The sequence below is a fragment of the Pseudophryne corroboree genome, chromosome 8 (genome assembly GCF_028390025.1).
Source record: "Pseudophryne corroboree isolate aPseCor3 chromosome 8, aPseCor3.hap2, whole genome shotgun sequence".
In the NCBI taxonomy this organism is placed as follows: domain Eukaryota; kingdom Metazoa; phylum Chordata; class Amphibia; order Anura; family Myobatrachidae; genus Pseudophryne; species Pseudophryne corroboree.
Genome location: NC_086451.1, coordinates 365,460,026 through 365,478,675, shown reverse-complemented (window position 1 = coordinate 365,478,675; position 18,650 = coordinate 365,460,026).

The following is an 18,650-nucleotide window of genomic DNA, read 5'->3' as shown; positions in this document are numbered from 1 at the left end:
CCGTGCTCAGGTGCCGTGACAACAGTCCTGCCTCTCAACCTTCCCGGAACAGACACTCCAGTGATACGATTTCCTCTACACTCTGCTCTGCGTCACGGGTTTTCTCTGGGTCAGCGACCTTTTTACAGTGGGACGAGTGGACCCAAGTCTCTCTTTCGGCAACCTTTAATGCTGTCGTGCTGGTTAGTAAGACTTGGTACGGTCCTTCCCACCTGTCAATGAGGCAACCTGAGCGTAGAAAATTTCGAATCATTACATAATCCCCAGGTTCAATGTCATGACAATTACTGTTTGGTAGGTCAGGAATCACCAGCTTTAAATTTCTGTTTTGATTCCTCAGCTGCTGGCTCATCTTAACCAAATATTTTACAGTCACCTCATTATTGCATTTCAAATCATCCTGGGGGTCAATCATTACATGGGGTTGTCGACCAAAAAGAATCTCAAAGGGTGATAGGTTAAGGGGAGACCTGGGAGTGGTTCTGATGCTGTACAATACAAGTGGCAAAGCTTCTGGCCACAACAATCCAGTTTCAGCCATCACTTTGCTCAGCTTGTTCTTAATAGTGCTGTTTACTCTTTCCACCTTCGCACTCGCATGTGGGCGGTACGGAGTATGCAGCTTGCTATTAATTCCCATCAGTTTGTACATAACCTGAAAGACTTCACCTGTAAAATGGGTACCCCTATCGCTTTCAATTATCCTAGGGATACCATATCTGCACACAAATTCCTGCACAATTTTCTTTGCAGTGAACGTAGCAGTATTTGTGGCAGCTTGGAACGCTTCTACCCAATTTGAAACACATCAATACAGACTAACACATATTTTAAATTTCTGCAGGGTGGCAACTGTATGAAATCAATCTGTATTACCTGAAAAGGGCCGTCTGTTGGCGGGATATGGGATGGTTCTGTTGGTATTGACTTTCCAATATTCTTCCTCAAGCAGATAAGACATGTCATTGCTCTCTTACCCGCATGAGAAGAGAATTCTGGCGCACACCAGTAGACTCTCACCAGCTTACACATACCCTCTTTGCCCAGATGAGTCAGACCGTGTGCCGCCTCAGCTAAGCTTGGAAGATATGCTCTGGGGGCTACTGGCTTACCTTGTCCATCTGTCCAGAGTCCTGAGGACTCCTGGCCATACCCTTTTGACCTCCAGACTGCCTTTTCCTGTGGAGAACACAAATTTTGCATTTCACTTAGTTTTTGTGTATTGACGGTGTTGAATATCATCAGTGATGTGATATCTGTTTGTATGGGGGTGCTGGCTGCTGATTTAGCAGCTTCGTCTGCCCGGCTGTTACCAAGTGACACTGGATCTTGACTGTAAGTGTGGGCTTTGCACTTGATAGCAGCCACTCTGTCAGGTTCCTGTATCGCTGTTAGAAGCCTTTTTATGTGGGATGCATGCGCTACAGGTGTGCCAGCTGCCGTCGTGAAATTTCTGAGATGCCATAGGGCCCCGAAATCATGCACTACAAAGGCATTCCTAGAATCTGTATATATATTGGCTGACTAACCCTTAGCCAATTCACACGCTCTGGTTAGGGCGACCAGCTCAGCAACTTGCGCGGAGTGCGGTGGGCCCAGGGGCTCAGCTTCTATGATACCTCTGTCATCTATGACTGCGTGTCCAGTACACAAGTCTCCCGAGTCCGTCTGTCTGTGGCAACTACCGTCTATTTAAAAGGTAAAATCTACGCCTTCCAGTGGGTTGTCACTAATGTCGGGTCTTGCAGTGAAAGTTTGGTTCAGATATTCCATACAATCATGTATGCCAGTGTCTATACTAAATCCTCCTTCACCATCATTCTCATCCTCCACCCTTTGTGCCTGTCCAGGCACACCCGGGAGATAAGTTGCAGGATTTAGTGCGCTGCATCACTTTATGGTGATGTTTACAGGGGCCATTAGTGCTAATTCCCACCATGTAAACCGTCCAACTGTGCACTGTAGTAAGCTACCGGCCAGCTGGCATCACCATGTCTCTGGGTTAGGACACCTGCCGCACACCCAGCACTTTCCGTACCATACAATTCAAAGGGTTTCCCATAATCTGGCATGCCTAATGCAGGGGCCTGTGGTAGGCATTGTTTAAGCCTCTCAAATGCTAGTTCGGACTCATCTGTGTGAGAGATCCGATCTGGTTTGTTCGAGGAGACCATTTCCTGCAAAGGTAAAGCCAGTATGGAGAACCCTGGGATCCAGTTTCGGCAGTACCCACACATTCCAAGGAAAGTGCGGATCTGCTGCTGGGTTTGTGGCAGAGTCATGTCGCGAATCGCCTGTATTCTATCAGCGGTGAGGTGTCTAAGTCCTTGTGTCAAGCAATGTCCCAAATATTTTACCTTGGTCTGGCACAACTGTAACTTATCCCTTGAAACCTTGTGTCTCGTATTAGAAAGGTGAAACATAAGCTGTTTCGTGTCTTTCAAGGACGACTCGAGTGAATCCGAACACAGTAGTAAGTCATCTACATACTGTATTAAAACTTATCCGCTCTCAGGTTGAAAGGATTGTAAACAGTCATGCAAAGCCTGGGAGAAAATACTTGGGCTGTCAATGAAACCTTGGGGTAGGCGAGTTCAGGTGTACTGTACTCCCCTGTATGTAAATGCAACAAGTATTGGCTGTCAGGGTACAGAGGGACCGAAAAAAAAGCAGAACAGAGGTCAATGACAGTGAAAAATTTCGCAGTAGGGGGAATTTGCATGAGGATGACAGCTGGATTTGGCACTACGGAGAATTGGCTCTCAACTATCTTGTTTATCCCCCTTAGGTCCTGCACTAACCTGTAACCCCTCCCCCCACTCTTTTTCAAAGGGAAGATGGGACTATTGGCAGTGCTGGACGTCCTAACTAGGATGCCCTGTTGTAGCAAGCGCTCTATGACTGGGTATACTCCTAATTCCACCTCTGGCTTCAGAGGATACTGTGGGATTTTTGGAGCTATCCTACCATCTTTTACTTGCACTACTACAGGAGCTACTGTACATTTGCCATCAATCCAGTGTCTTGTCCATCTTTGGTCCAGAGGGATTCCTGTATCTGGGAGATCATTTCCTCTACCTTGGATGGACACCTGTCTATAACAGCAGAGTGTGACATTAACCTTTGTGGGGTGTCCAACATATCCTGCACTTCCTGAACGTGATTCTCGGGTATATCTAAGAAGACACCCCCAGGAGTACAATATTTGACACATCTCATTTTACACAATAAATCTCTTCCAAGCAGGTTAGTCGGAGCCGATGCAGCTAGCAAAAAGGAGTGCTTGGTCTGCAAAGGACCTATCGTAATCTCCGCTGGTCTACTTAAAGGGTAGTGTTGCACTATTCCTGTTACCCCCATTGCTGAAATTGTTTTACCCATGGTTTTCATACCCACCGTTGAATTTAACACTGACCTGGCCGCCCCTGTATCTACAAGGAAAGGTAGTTATCTACCAGCTACATCAACTGTGACCTCGGGTTCACTACCAAGGCTAGCAATCAACTTCACTGGCTGCAGACTACAGGTGTGGCCTAACCCCTATTGTATATTGTGACCCTCCCGCAGTGCGCTGGCAGCTACAATATGTGAGGGGGGTAGCTGAGAATTTTCAGAGGTCTGCCAGTCCCTCCTAGGTGGGTACCTCCTTGTTTCTCCTGCATGTGGCTCATAACTCCTCCTATGCGATCCCTGATCCCAATTACGTGTGTTATACTGTGGGTCATGTTCTGGTCTAGGGGGTCGATATACCTTATGTGTGCCTTTAAAATTACAGTTCCGTGCGTAATGTCCTTCCCTCTGGCAGTTATAACATTTTACTACATACGACTTACCATCAGGGGTCTGGGGTTTTGGCTGATGTGGCTTTGTTGTCAGGGCTTGTATACTTACTGTCATCAGCTTATCCCCCTGTGACTTCCTGTGCTGAATGATGTTCCGATCGTGCTCGATAGCGGACTCTCTTAATGCAGCCACCGAAATACCTCTCCAGTTAGGTTGAGTGGTTTGTACCCTTGTTCTCAACATTTCTTTTAACCCGTCCATTAATACTGACACAGCTACCTCTCTATGACGTACGTTTTCCTTAATGTCCTCGACCCCAGTGTATCTAGCCATTTCCTGTAGTGCTCGATGGAAATATTCAGAAGCAGTTTCACCTTCTTTTTGTCTTATGGAAAAGTTTTTATTCCTTTTGACAACAGTAGGGAAATATACTCCTAATTGTAGATTGATCTGTCGTACATTCTCCTGAGTGTATTCATCAGTGAGAGGTACTTCTACGTCTAATTTACAATCAGCAATGAATTTGGCAGGGTCAATATTGGAGGGAAAACATGCCCATAGCACTGTTCGCCAATCTTTGTTTGTGGGTTCGGTGGCGTTACCTAATTCTCTAATAAACCTTTGACATGCGGCTAGATCCTTTCTGGGATCGGGAAATTCAGACATAATTGTCCTCAATTCTGTCCGGGACCAAGGACAATGCATAGCAATGTTCCTGATGGGAGTGATTCCCTGAGCGTCAGTCTTCCCATTGGGGACTGTGATCACCCTGACAGGATTTAGTTCAATTACATCATTTTGTGTTGACTCTACAATCTGAGGTGCTATTGTCTCTGCATAATGTACAGTACCGTACTTACCTGTGGACACAACCTCACCTGTCCCTCCGCTAGGGGCCTTTGCTACTGCTCTTACTGGTTGGGCCGTGCCCACTTGTGTGTTTTGTATGGTGGCTGCTAGAGAGAGTGCCGATATCATGCTGGGTTCATCTTCTTGGTCGCAGTCCTGAGGGAAGTTTAAGATGGGATACAACTTGCACGGGTTAGCATCAATACATTTATCAAGTTCACTCTTATCATATATCAGTATGCCATTGTCTGTAGCCACTTTTTCCCCTGTAATATACGGTGGTGGTGGTGAAGTTGCTATCAGTTTCCTGCTAGGGTTGGAACCGGCTGATTGAGCTAGTTCCCTCTGCATATCACCCTCTTGTTGCCATAAATGTAAACAGTTTGTGTGTCTGACCCTTTGTTTTCGGGATTTTTACAGACATATCCTAATCCTTAAATTCTGCAACACCTCTGGACTAAAACTGCCTACCCTAGGGAATGGTTCCCTATCTTCAGCAGTCATACGTTCCCATTCATTGCATAAAACCTCTGCGTTTGATCCATATTTTTCACACATTATGTACCTCGCCGACCCCTTGGGCCGCGGAATATCAACCTGAACCCTGGTTGATCGTCCCTTACTTGAGCAACTGGCCCCCATATTTTGCAGGTATTGCCTTCTCAGCTAATTCCTACAAAAAAAAAACAAAATACTCAATATAAGGCAAAGGTGAAAGTTCAACGAGTGCTCTCATCCACTCACGCCCACGTTGGCCAATACACCTAAACACTGTCGTCAGCGCCGGTACGTACCCAACCTAGGGCCCTTGTGTAACCTCTATTCACTGGAAATATATGGGAGTGACTTACCCTTCCCAGTAAATATTGGACGTTGGAGATTTCCTGAGTGACCAGAGAAACTCCCTTTAAAAATAAAAACTGTTACACAAATCACGTTGCGTGTGCTACACCTAGCGCTTATGATCCCGCGATTTTACGCAAAGCTTGTAAAAGGGTATCACGTTGAGCTAAGTATTGCACCCACGAACGCGCGGTCCAATCGCACAGCATATAGGTAACTATTACTTATCCGCCGTACGACTAATGGAATCGTTTTTCAGGTTGCGAAACCTCAGCCGGAGCGTATCTGAATGGGCCTATATGGGTTCTACGCCAACCACCTGGGCTGCGCTCTCTAAACAAAAACCTCGCTGACCTTTGGTCTGCGGTACTCTATACCTTCGCTGACCTTTGGTCTGAGATGTCTACTACTTTGCTCCTTTGTACTTTAATCAATGTTAACGTGAGCAAGCCACTCTCACGCCACCAAGTGTCCACTCACCTGGTGTGGTCTCCTACGGGATCCCGAATTCCCTGGGTCCACGAAACCTTTATTGTTTGCACACTCACGCTCGTTAACTCATATACACTTTGGTTTTTCTGTACAGAAAATTAACTTTCATTCAGATAAAACAGCCTTAGTGCCAGAGGTAATACAGTAAAAAAAGGTTTTTAAACTAAATATTGGAAACTGAACAATTTGTGCTACTATCTCGTGGCTACCGTCTCGCGCCTAAACTAAAACAATGCTATTGTGTGATTTGTACTTAGCGGTCATACCTTTATGCACATTGCATAAACACGCCACATGTGTATGCCTTTACGTTGCGTACGCAGTCCCGTACTTTGTCCGAGACACGTGTACAAAGGCCGTACGTCCGCAGTACTACAAATCCCACACTTCTATAAATGTAAGCGATATTTAACTATAATCGCTCACTTAACACTACACACAGTTTCTTCTGTATAAACCTTTACAACTAGTCCAGGCTGCATGTGCGTCTTACACTTACTTCCTTAAATATTAACTCTATATTTTAACTAAAATAGCAACAAATTTTCTCAGTACAGGTCAAAATGAATCTAATAATCAATACTTATGGCAATAATGCGAGCAGATATGCAAAGTACAAAATACAGGTGTATGCATGTGATGTGTGCGCATTTGGCGCCAAACAGAAATTTACAGATTTTAAAAATAGCTTTGCGTTCTTACCTTACGGATCCCTCCAGCATCCCTACAAACCATGCAGAGCAGACGCTTATCGTATCAGCACTTGTGTATCCACCAGCCAGGAGAAGGCTTACGTGGGATACCTTTCCGCCCTTTGCTGATAGCTAAAGTCTGCTGTACCCTGCTAGGCTGTGGGTATGAGGAAAAACCGGACAATGCCCCCCATTGATAATGTCGATATTATATTAAACCATAAAGCTATACCTCTAGATACACTTTTACCGTGGAGCCGCTATGGCCGCTAGACAGAATATATGCGCTATGCACTTTGTACGCTATTTGCGTACAGAGTCCCGTACGTGGTACGTACTTGGCGTACACACGCCGCGCTGAGTGTACAGAGTATGCACAGCGCGCGCACACACAATTGATAACCCTTAAACCTTGTTAGTGATACAATGCATTGGTATGATTACACTTTAAAACTTTAGCAGCAAAGTACTGCAACAACGTTATACCTTAAACCTTAAGTAGCACTGGCGGTATAAAGTACCCGCAGTGCGTACACCTTATCAATACTTAGAAACCTTATACAGTTAAATACGCTTTAAACCCTTGCAGGAAAGTGAGGACACAACACCGATTTGTAGTTGAAACCACAGGGTTCTAAGGCCACAGTGGATTATTTCAAAAGGTAAAACAGTACAAATTATACACTACAGGCTAACAAGATAAATCTAAACAGAATAATGGCTACAGTCAATGTACATACGTGAGAATGTTCGTAAGCGCAACCTGGACCAGTCCTCCGCCTATCAGGTAGAAAGCGTTCAGAGTCTTCTGACCAGCCAGGCAGCAACGGGCTTTTTATACACAACTTACATACACAATACAATGGTCACTGTAATCGCATTGTCCATTGGACATCAGAGGTGCATCTTTACATTACAGGAGAGGTCATAGGTTGATTTGAAAAGGTGGGCGATGTCCTTCTCAACTGCTCTTGTGGGTGGCATCCTCTGGATTCCCGCCGCATACATAATATACAGTAAATACAGTCTATATCTATATTCTACTTCTGCACATAACTATACGCTGGAAAATGCGATCTTTCTCTAACCAATACCGGAATGTTACCCTTAAAATACCCTACAACTGGATACTAGACATCACCTTCCAACCTTTATCTGACCCTTCCTATCATGCATAGGCGAATCCCTTAGTCCTGGAACTGTTTAAACTGTTGATACTTGCTGATGTGGTGCAAGGGAGCTATATCTAAAATGTACACTATTTGGGTTAAATATGTAATGTTCTAATAACCCTCTATGCGCTCACAAACTCCGCCGTAAATACCCATACCACGCGCATGATCGCAGGAGCGATCCTAAGCAAATTGCGGATATGTGCACGCACGGCGGATTAAGTGCACGCGCAGCGGGCATGTGCATGGGGTTAGTACATGGTGTATGCATTACAATATTTTTCGACTTTGACAACACATTGTGGCAGACAGTCCCCCTTTTTTGCAGGAAAGAAAGAAAGAAAGAAAGAAAGAAAGAAAGAAAGAAAGAAAGAAAGAAAGAAAGAAAGAAAGAAAGAAAGAAGTATTATACTTACCATCTCCGCTGGCTCAGGCTCCTCGGTGCAGCGTCAGATGATTCCCGGGCAGGAGAGAAGGAGGAGGAGGGACGTGGAGGAGGGAGCCGCAGCAGCGCTGTGTTATTGGTGGAGGCGCTGCTGCCCCTCTGCTTCACTATAGGCTGTTCTCGGAAGACAGCCTATAGCGAAGCAGAGGGGCAGCAGCAGCAGCGCCTCAACCAGTAACAAAGCGCTGCTGCGGCTCCCTCCTCCACCTCCCTCCTCCTCCTTCCCCCGTACCGCTGCTCCTCTCCTCTCTGGGCGGCTGGGCGCTGCGGGCAGTGGTTGCCCGCAGCGCACAGCGGCATGTAATGAGTCAGTTTGCTTTGGGCCCCTGGACAGAGGCGGGCCCCAGTGCAACTCACTGGTTGCACTGGCGGTAGTACCACCTCTGGCCCTAGTCACAGATGGAGCCACGACTAGCGTGGCTCCATATGTAGTTGAAAATGATAATGCAGTTTTTTCTTTGTTTACTAGTTTGATTGATTTAAAACGGGTGGGGAACCTGCGACCCTCCAGCTGTTGTTGAACTACACATCCCAGTATGCCCTGCAACAGTTTCAGCATGACCAAATAGCAAAACTGTAGCAGGGCATGCTGGTATGTGTAGTTCAGCTGGAGGGTCAAAGGTTCCCCACCCCTGATCTAAAAGGTCTGAGTTTAACAGTGGTGTGGGATGTCGGCTGATCTTGGCCTTTTTTTTGTAAACGGCTATCATTTACAAGGCATAACATCCCTCTCTCACTCATCATGTCAACTCTTTTGGAAAGTGGCACTTTTCATTTGTTTTACTTTAAGCTCAACTAAAACTCAACTGCTTATCCGGGTGGTCTTCAGGTTGCCGACTGTCGGGATCCCCGGCGCACAGTAAACCGGCACCGAAATCCCGACAGCCGGCATACCGACAGATTTGCTCCCTCGTGGGGGTCCACAACCCCCCTGGAGGGAGAATAAATAGTGTGGTGCGCGTAGCTCGGCGAGCGCAGCGAGCCCGCAAGGGGCACATTTGCGCTCACCATGCTGTCGGTATGCCGGCAGTCGGGCTCCCGGCGCCGGTATGCTGGTTGCCGGGAGCCCGGCTGCCGGCATACCATACTACACCCTGCTTATCCAGTAAGTAAGGTACAGTACATGCTCACTCTCCAGGTTTTGAGAATGCCCCTGTAGATAGAGTTTTTGAATTTGCAGGCCTACCTGAAAATAATCATGCTGGAAACAATAAAAACATCAGGGCCATTCCTTGGGCGATGTAGCTGCACAGAGAGGAGATGCCTTAGAAGCAGAACCTTCTGCCACCACCATCTGCATTTGCCGGGCATCCTCTGAGATGTTTTTACCAGCAGTGCGCCGGGCTCCTTGCCTGCAATCTCCAGAGCTCACTCCTGAGCTCTCCCTTCTTGCTCCCACCACAGTGCCACTGCTGATCAAGAAGCTTGCTGGTGGGCACAGACGGCAGGGCAGCTTAATCTTCAAGGTGAGCAATAGAGATAGAAATAGAGAATAAGTAAGTGTAAAATAATAATAAGGAAGTAACAGGAAACACAAAAGATGTGGAGGAGACATATTGGGAGAAATAGTATGAAGCTGAAGAGACTGAGAGACAGGAGAACAGGCAGGCTACACATGAGTATGAGAATGAAGAGGCGTGAGATAATAGAGAAAGTAAAGGGAGTATAAAGTGTATAAGGGGCACTACTACTCTCTGGCATGACGTGATTAAGTGGGATTATGGTTTGGCATAATGTTCTATAAGGGGCATTACTGTGTGGCATAGCGTGAATAAGTGGCACTACTGTGTGGCATGATGTGTTATAAGGGACACTACTACTGTGTGGCATAACATGTATAAGAGGCTCTACTGTGTGACATAACATGAATGAGGGGCACTAATTAACGTAACGTAAATAAGGGGCACTACTGTGGTATACTGTGAATTAGGGAATTACTGTTTGGTGTAATGTAAATAAATTTGCACCACTAGGTTGCACAATTTGAATTGGGGGCACTATTGTGTGGCCACGCCCCTTCTCCATGAGACCACTGTCCCTATTTAGCATTAGCATATTGGTGTGTGTGTGTGTGTTGGGGGGGAGGGGGGGGGGTGGCACCAATGATCTTTGTGGCGCAGGGCACCAAAATGTGTAGTTATGGCTTTTTGCTTATTACCAATTTATTACCAAGCTTTTACTTGTAGGAGAAGAGCTGCCGTTACCTGTGCCCAGAGAGGAGAGGGGACAGCTAGCCCTGGCCAGCCAGGTACCAGCACTTGTGCAATGTATCTGGCAGGCTCATGGAATGGTGCATGCACACTAGTGACTGTGCTCTGCACATGCACAAAACACCAGCTTCTATGGCTTGCATGGGCAAGTAGGGCTGACAATGAAACATGGAGTAGCTTCCTACTGGAAGTAGGATCACGGCCTGGCATGGCTGATCATGGCCTTGCATACCCAAAGGGAGAAAACACCTCCCCCTGGGGCTGCCTGTTGTATGTGTGTGAATGACAGGTACAGTAGCACTTCCAATAGGAAGTCACTGCCAGTCACAGTGAAACCAGTCACAAACTTACACTGAGCTGAAGTGGCAGATTTTACTGAGGGGCTCTAGTCCTGCACACAGAGGCGTCACTCACTGAGAGTGTGCCTGGTCTGGGTGTGGTTGCAAAATGGGCATGGCTTCATGGACAGGGGCATGGCTTTGCAGAAGAGGGCATGGCTTCACTGAGGGGTCGTGGTTATGCTTCCCGACCCCTGTTTCCGTCATTGCGGGAAAAGCGGGCTGCCCCCATAGACTGGTATGCCTGCAGTGCTGCTACTACATGGTGACAGGAGCCAGGTTGCTGTACATAATGTTACAGTGCAACACCCGGTTCCTGTCACTGAGCAGGAGCCTGCACTTTGGTGTCACCCCTCGGCGGGTGACATCCGGGTGCGGGCACAATCCTCTTGTGATGCCACTGCCTGCAGCCCATAGATAAAATCCACCACTGCCTAAAACTCTACACAGTAAAGTATCTTTCAAGTCTTAAATTAATGTGGCTTTACTAAATGTGTATCAGATTTTATGATATTATTAAATTAGTCCAATTGATATAATAAAATAAAGTTCATTCTCAACCGTGGTGCAACCACCTGGAAAACAGAGAACAGCACTCTCTCCTCAAAAAATTGACCTTTTGCATAATTTTATAACCTTTATATAAACCTAATGTGCACTTTAAGTGACTAATGGGGTCATTCCGAGTTGATCGCTAGCTGCTTTCGGTCGCTGCGCAGCGATCAGCCCCAAAAAAATCGGCACTTCTGCGCATGCATATGCGGCGCAATGCGCACGCGTGTCGTACTATTACAACAAACAATGTAGTTTCACACAAGGTCTAGCGAAGCATTTCAGTCGCACTGCTGACCGCAGAGTGATTGACATGAAGTGGGCGTTTCTGGGTGTCATCTGACCGTTTTCAGGGAGTTTTTGAAAAACCGCAGGCATGCCAGGAAAAACGCAGGCGTGGCTGGGGGAACGCAGTCGTGTTCGTTACGTCAAAACAGGAATTGAATAGTCTGAAGTGATCGCAAGTGCTGAGTAGGTCTGAAGCTACTCTGAGACTGCACAAAAAGAAATTGTAGCCGCTCTGCGATCCTTTCGTTCACACTTCTGCTAAGCTAAAATACACTCCCAGTGGGAGGCGGCATCGCGTTTGCACAGCTGCTAAAAACTGCTAGCGAGCGAACAACTCGGAATGACCACCTAAGGCCCTCATTCCGAGTTGATCGCACGTAGCATCTTTTTGCTGCTCGTGTGATCAACTAGACGCCGCCTATGGGAGAGTGTATTTTAGTATAACAGGACTGCGATCGCTTGTGCAGCCCTGCTATGCTATAAAAGTTTCCTGCAAAACAATACCAGGGTCAGACTTACTTACCCAGTGCGACGGATCCAGCGACGAAGGTCCCGGGATTGACGTCAGACATCCGCCCTCCAAACGCCTGGACATGCCTGTGTTCTGATTCCCACGCTCGGAAAACGGTGAGTATCCGCCCCAGAACGCCTCCCCACTGTCAATCTTCTTGCGATTGCACTAGCGATCACTTTCTTCTCTCTTCCTGACGTTGCCCAGCGACGGCTGTCACTGGGCAACGACGCACGTGCCGCGCATGCGCAGTTCCGACCCGTTCACACAGCTGCAGCGAATAACTGCTGCATGTGAATGGGTCGGAATGACCCCCAAAATCTTTCCAGCTCCTTCTTGCAGAGAGCTAACCTTACATCACCCATAGAAGCCACCATCTATGTAACTGTTGTTTGTTTAAGAGAGGTGTCTTGACATTCGAAATAATGTAAGACAGTTTAATTCACTCTCTTCCACAAGGCATCAAAACAATATTTTTTTATTTGACATTTTTTTCAGTAGCAGGGACTAGTTTCCCTTGTGGAAACACTGAATGCCCAGCAAGTGTCAAAGCATCTGTTATAATTTGTTACATATTTGTCATTTACAAAAGAAGACAAAAAAAGGTGTTACAGCCTATAAAAGTGCGATCTGATCAGCAGAGACTATTTGTGACCTGACAGCTACATGTCCAGGTTCACCTGCCAGACTGAGTAATGAAGAAACTAGCAATCAAGTAGGATTGTTAGGAAAAGTGTTTGATGATTCACTGTAGTTTAACATCAGACTTGATGAAGAGCCTCAGAAATGCACGCCTCTTCTTGACACTAGAAATATACTTTCTTATTGCCACATGGAAATTGAAATATCTTCATGAGTTTCTAATGTAATGATCGACAGGGATAGTATCTATCAGGGGATAGAATGCAGATTAAATTTTGACAGCAGTAATACATTATCTTATTCTCCTCTGGTGTTAAAACGTAGAAAATCCATATTGTACATGATGCATCCATATACCTTTGTTTATGGCAGATTTTGTTACACAAACTGGTCTTTAAAAAATAAAAACAAGTTGTAGCTCTATCAAAGTACACTTTTACAATCATACCTGTACAGTAGAGTATGTAACACGTATGCAAACTTTTAGAGGACTTGTGAGATGTTATTTTTAGAGATGAGCGGATTCGGTTTTACTCGGATTTACTCGGTTCTCAAAACGGCATCTGATTGGCTATCCAAAACACTTGACATCCGTGAGCCAATAAGATGCCGTTTTGAGAACCGAGTAAATCCAATTAAAACGGAATCCGCTCATCTCTAGTTATTTTGTATTAACAACAATGGGGTTTTTTGGGGGGCTGGAATCCCCACTTTCTGAGTTCAGTTTTCCATTTCTTGTAAAGGGAATACACACTGTATCCCAGCTATCAGCATGCCGGCGGTCACATGAGCAACTGCTACATCCCGACATTGAAGATGCTGACATCGGAGGGGCTAAGTATTTCTACTCTTACCATCCCCTACCTTAACCCCCTGGAGGTGTCGGCTACGGCCAACCCTCAGGGGGTGGCTGCTAGGGCTAACCCCGCCAGTGCCTAATCCTAACCCCCCCTAGTGCCTAACCCTAACCCCTCTCTCCCCCGGGCCCAGACCCGTACTTTAATACTCACCTTCGGGATGTTGGCTGTCGGTGATCCATTGCCGGTCTCCTGATTGGTGTCTGGATTCTGGCGTTGGTCACATGCCTGTTGACATCCCAATAGGTTGGATGCTAAACGCATCCCTTATAAAGTTGGGAAAAAGTTCTTTATTTATTTTACCATCCTGCCAAAAGTAAACCATGTCTCTCTTGAGATAAATAAAAAATAACTAGCAAAAGTTCTGCCCCATATTGGCCCAATTCATCCGTCTGCCCTAATTCCTCCCAGATGCTGCTGTATACTAACCCTGTTGTCATGTCTGACAGAGAGGGGAGGGCCTAGGATGCTCATGCAGCCACCTGCCCACCCGCTGCCATCCCCGCCTTTCCGCGGTTGTCCACGCTGCTCTGCTGCTCTCCTCCGACTCTCCAGCAGCTTTGTATTGAAAACTTCACTCACAAAATGGCCACCGCCACAGAGGAGACAGATATCCAAGATACTAGAGGAGCCCTCTAGTATCCTGAATAACTGTCTCCTCTGAGGCGGTGGCCATTTTGGGAGGGACGTTTTCAATACAGCTGCAGGAGGATGGAGGAGAGCAGCAGAACAGCGGGGATGGAGGTGGGCAGGCAGCGGCATCAGCATCCCGGGCTCTCCCGACAGCGGCCCATGTATGTATGCATGCATGTGTGTATATATATATATATACACGCGCGCGCACACACACACACACGTTAACTGGTGCAATTCTAAAGCTGACTACTCCACAGGAGGGGGGGCCTGCTTATTTTGTCAGTCTCGGGCCCCGCAATTTCTGATGGCAGCCCTGCCTGTTGTTCCAGGTGCAGATTGTCCCTCCATCCTCACCAACTGATCGGTCCTATTGTTGGAAAGGGAGCTGGAGTGTGTGTGTGTGTGTGTGTGTGTGGGGGGGGGGGGGGCGACATGCTCCCACTGCATATGTTGAAGACAGTACAGACTGATTACTATATAGATATAACCATAGATATAATACACTATTACTGCATGTAGCATGCTGACAGCCCAGTCTCGGTAGTGCTCATTGTGAATCACCCTTCTTGCCCCTTGTAAGAAGTTAACGTCGTCACGTTTTTCACATCTACTCTTCTGGATCTGCAAGATGTTATTGCACCACTTGCACTGAATGTCTAATAATGACTGATTTGATTTTCCATTCAAATTTAGGGTTACATGTATTACAAAATGGTCTAATTTCTGAAACAAGAGATACAAATGAACACTGCTGTGGATGTTCCAAGACGGATTTGGTCTACGGGAAAGTCCCCATTGGGCCAGTCCCACGTTCACATTGCCTGCTGGGCCAGAATACGGCTACAGCGATTGGAACACAGCTCCGCTGGCCAGCAGTCACAAGCAGATTCTGTGTATGCGCAGAAGCTCATTCTGTAGTTAAATTAAAATGGCTGCAGGAGGCCACAGCCACTCCTCCCATGGGCCTTTGCAGAGCTCGAGAGTCACTCCATATGTCTCTGCCTACAGCAGTCAGCAACACAGGAGGAGCCGGTAAGGGAAGCACACCAAGGACTGAGGGGCACATGCATGCACTATAGACAACCCTTGCAATACACCTATTATTATAGAGTATGCACAATACCATTTTTATTGTACAGTGGGGACACCCCAGTTGTGCTCACCCCAGTTGGCAGTGCCACTGCATGCAGAACTTCAAGGTGCCCTTACCCCATTATCACTGCCTAAGTGATATGGGGATCTATTCATTAAGCAGCAAAAAGAGTGTAGAAGGGAGCCAGTGGAGCATCTTGCCCATTTCAACTATCCAGTATTGAGGTAACACTCATAAAGTGCATTCTATAAAATTATACAGAGCAACTTATTGGTTGCCATGAGCAATTTCTCCACTGACTCACTTCTCCACACGTTTCACTGCTTCATGAATAGACCCCATGGTCATATATGGCTTTGTCTCTTTCCTCTGTCTGTATCTTTCTTCTGTCTAACTGTCTCTCCCTCCCTTCCTTCTATCTTTCTCTCCTCCTTCTGTTTGTCTCTCCCCTCCATCTGTTTGTCTGTGTCTTTTCTGTCCATTTGTCTCTCCTCCCTCTGTCAATCTCTACCCTCTGTCTGTATCTTTCCTTTGTCCAATCCTTCTATCCTCTCACATCCTCTGTCTGTCTGTCTGTCTCTTCCCTCTGCCTGTCTCTATTTCCCATCTGCCTGCCTCTGCCAGTATTGTGTTTCTGTTGGATATATGTATGCATTGGAGTTTTTAGGGTACTCTATCTGTGGGAGTACATGCATTTATGTGCAGTATTATGTTTCTGATGGCTATATGTATGTATTAGAGATTTTAGGATACGCTGTCCAGCGTCGTAACTAGGATGGTGCAGACGGTGCTTGGCACACAGTGCATTTGCCCTGTGGGCACACTGTCCGCATCCAGCCCGATTGCCCACTGCCATCAGATGCAGCACTACGTGCTGCAATGTATAATAGTAGAGATGCACCTGGCTCCTTCTCTGCCGAATGCATCGCTGGTAATTTTCATTACAGCAGGCAGCTCTGGGCGTCCTATAGGGGATATTCAATTGCTTGAAAAGTCTGTTTGGTGTCTGTTTTTCCCTATCTAATAGACAGGAAAAAACCCAACACTCAACCGACTTTTCAAACAATTGAATTCCCTCCTATGAGTTTCTCTGTCCCATGTGTGCTCTGCCCCCCTCCTCCTCTTCTGCAGTGTGTACTGTAAAGAGGGACTTCCAAGTATTGGCGGCAACTGCCGCTGCCTGCTGCTGCAATGTCTACACAAGTAAAGTACAGTAAGCCATACTTGTCTAAACTCCCTTAACGGCCGGGAGGTTCCCTAAAATTGGGTTTCGCCAGGTTGCGCCAGGGTGGATGCGGGAGACTTGACAAAGGGAAGCCCTGTTGTCACCCAAACAAAGCACAAGTCAGCGGTTCGAGGGGTACCTGATGATGCGATTTGTGCTGAATCGCATCATCGTAGTTCCATCCCCGCTGTGCAATACCTGCCTTTTGTCACTATATAATGGGGGCGGGACCACAATTATGTGGTTTGTACCACCACGCACCCCGTACAGTCCACTTTCCCACCGGCCACTCCTCCTATGCGCCGACCAGGCTGCCCCCTCTCAAATAAGGGGGCAGCAAAGTATGCAAGTATGAAGTAAGACAAATAGCTCTGGCGGGGTGGGGTGGGGGGATGGTCTCTCTCACATACTGTATCTCTCTCTCAATGAAATGACTCCTTACTCTACACTCTCCATTTGCCTACATTTGGCAGGAGCCTTACAATTTCCCAGCTAAACCTTTTTATTTTTCACCTGCAGATGCCACCAGAGCAATGGGAAGCTTTCTGTTGGTGTCTGTAGTGACTGTAGAGTACCTGAGGGCATGTGCTGCTGATTCTATTATATGCTGTATGATATTGTTTCTATATTTCACTTATTGCATATGCTGCTGTTATTATATGATGTGTGGTATTGTGCATGCTGCTGTTGTTATAATATACTGTCTGTCTGTTATTATTACTATATTTCACTTGTAGCAAATATTACTGCTATCACACATACTTCCCTTCTTCCCACACATCCCTTGTTTCCTTTCCAGCTTTATTTTCCTCCAACCTTCCCTTCTTCCATTCTTTACTTATATTCATTCTTTCCTTCTCTATCTTTCCTTCCACCATTCTTCTCCTTCCTTCCTTCCTTCCTTCTTCTATGCTTCTTTAATTCTGTCCCTATTTTCAATTTCAGGCAGCTTTGAATACTGGCTCTATGTGTGTCTGCTTGGCATGCCAAGTTTAATATTTTCCTGTGGGGCCAATGTGTTTTATTTTTTCCTGTGAGGGACAACGTGTTTTATTATTTCCTATGTGGGCCAATGTGTTTTCTTTTTTTCTTTTGGAGTCAATGTGTTGTTGTTTTTTTTGTTGTTGGGGCCAATGTGTTCATGTTTTGTTATTGTACGGAACAATATATATTTTATTTTCTCATGTGGGACCAATGTGTTTAATTTATTTGGGGAGGCATTGTGCTTATTTGTTTGTTTGTTTTTCCTGTGGGGGCTAATGTGTTTTATGTTTTCCTGGGTGCCAATGTGTTTTATTTTTTATTTTTTCATATGGGGCCATTGTGTTTGTTGTTTTTTTTATTGTTGGGGCCAATGTATTTTCTTTTTTCCTGTGGGAGCAAATGTGTTTATTTTTTTCTGTGAGGGTCAATATATATTTTATTTACTCCTGCAATGTGTTTTATGTATTATTATTATTATTATTATTATTATTATTATTAATTATTTATTTATTTTATTATTATTATTATTATTATTATTATTATTATTATTATTTTGGGGGGGGTCATTGTGTTTGATTTTTTATGTGGGGGCCAATGTGTTTCATTTTTCCATGTGGTGCCACTGTGTTTTATTAATTTTTTTCATCTGGGGCCATTGAGTTTGTTTTTTTCTTGTGGCAGCCAATGTGTTTATTTTTTTCTTGTGCAACGTTTTTTGTCTGCACATGCATGTTCGTACAGTACAGTTTCAGATGCATGCATGAAGAAGTGTATTACAAATGTGTTGGGCATTCCAGAGTGGTTACAGGGATTTGGCTTTTCTGACGCAGATGGAACACAGCATTGGTGTTATGGAGTTATTGGACATGTTGCTGAAAGTAGTTATATACAAAAATGTTGAATCGCTTACACTGGAGGCCATACTCAGGCAAATGAGGAGGAATCTGGCTCCCTTGACAGACCCCATCACCTCAACAAACCCCACTCCCATTAGGGCCACTTCCAGAAGTTTCCCAGGCTGGTTTTCCATCCCAATCT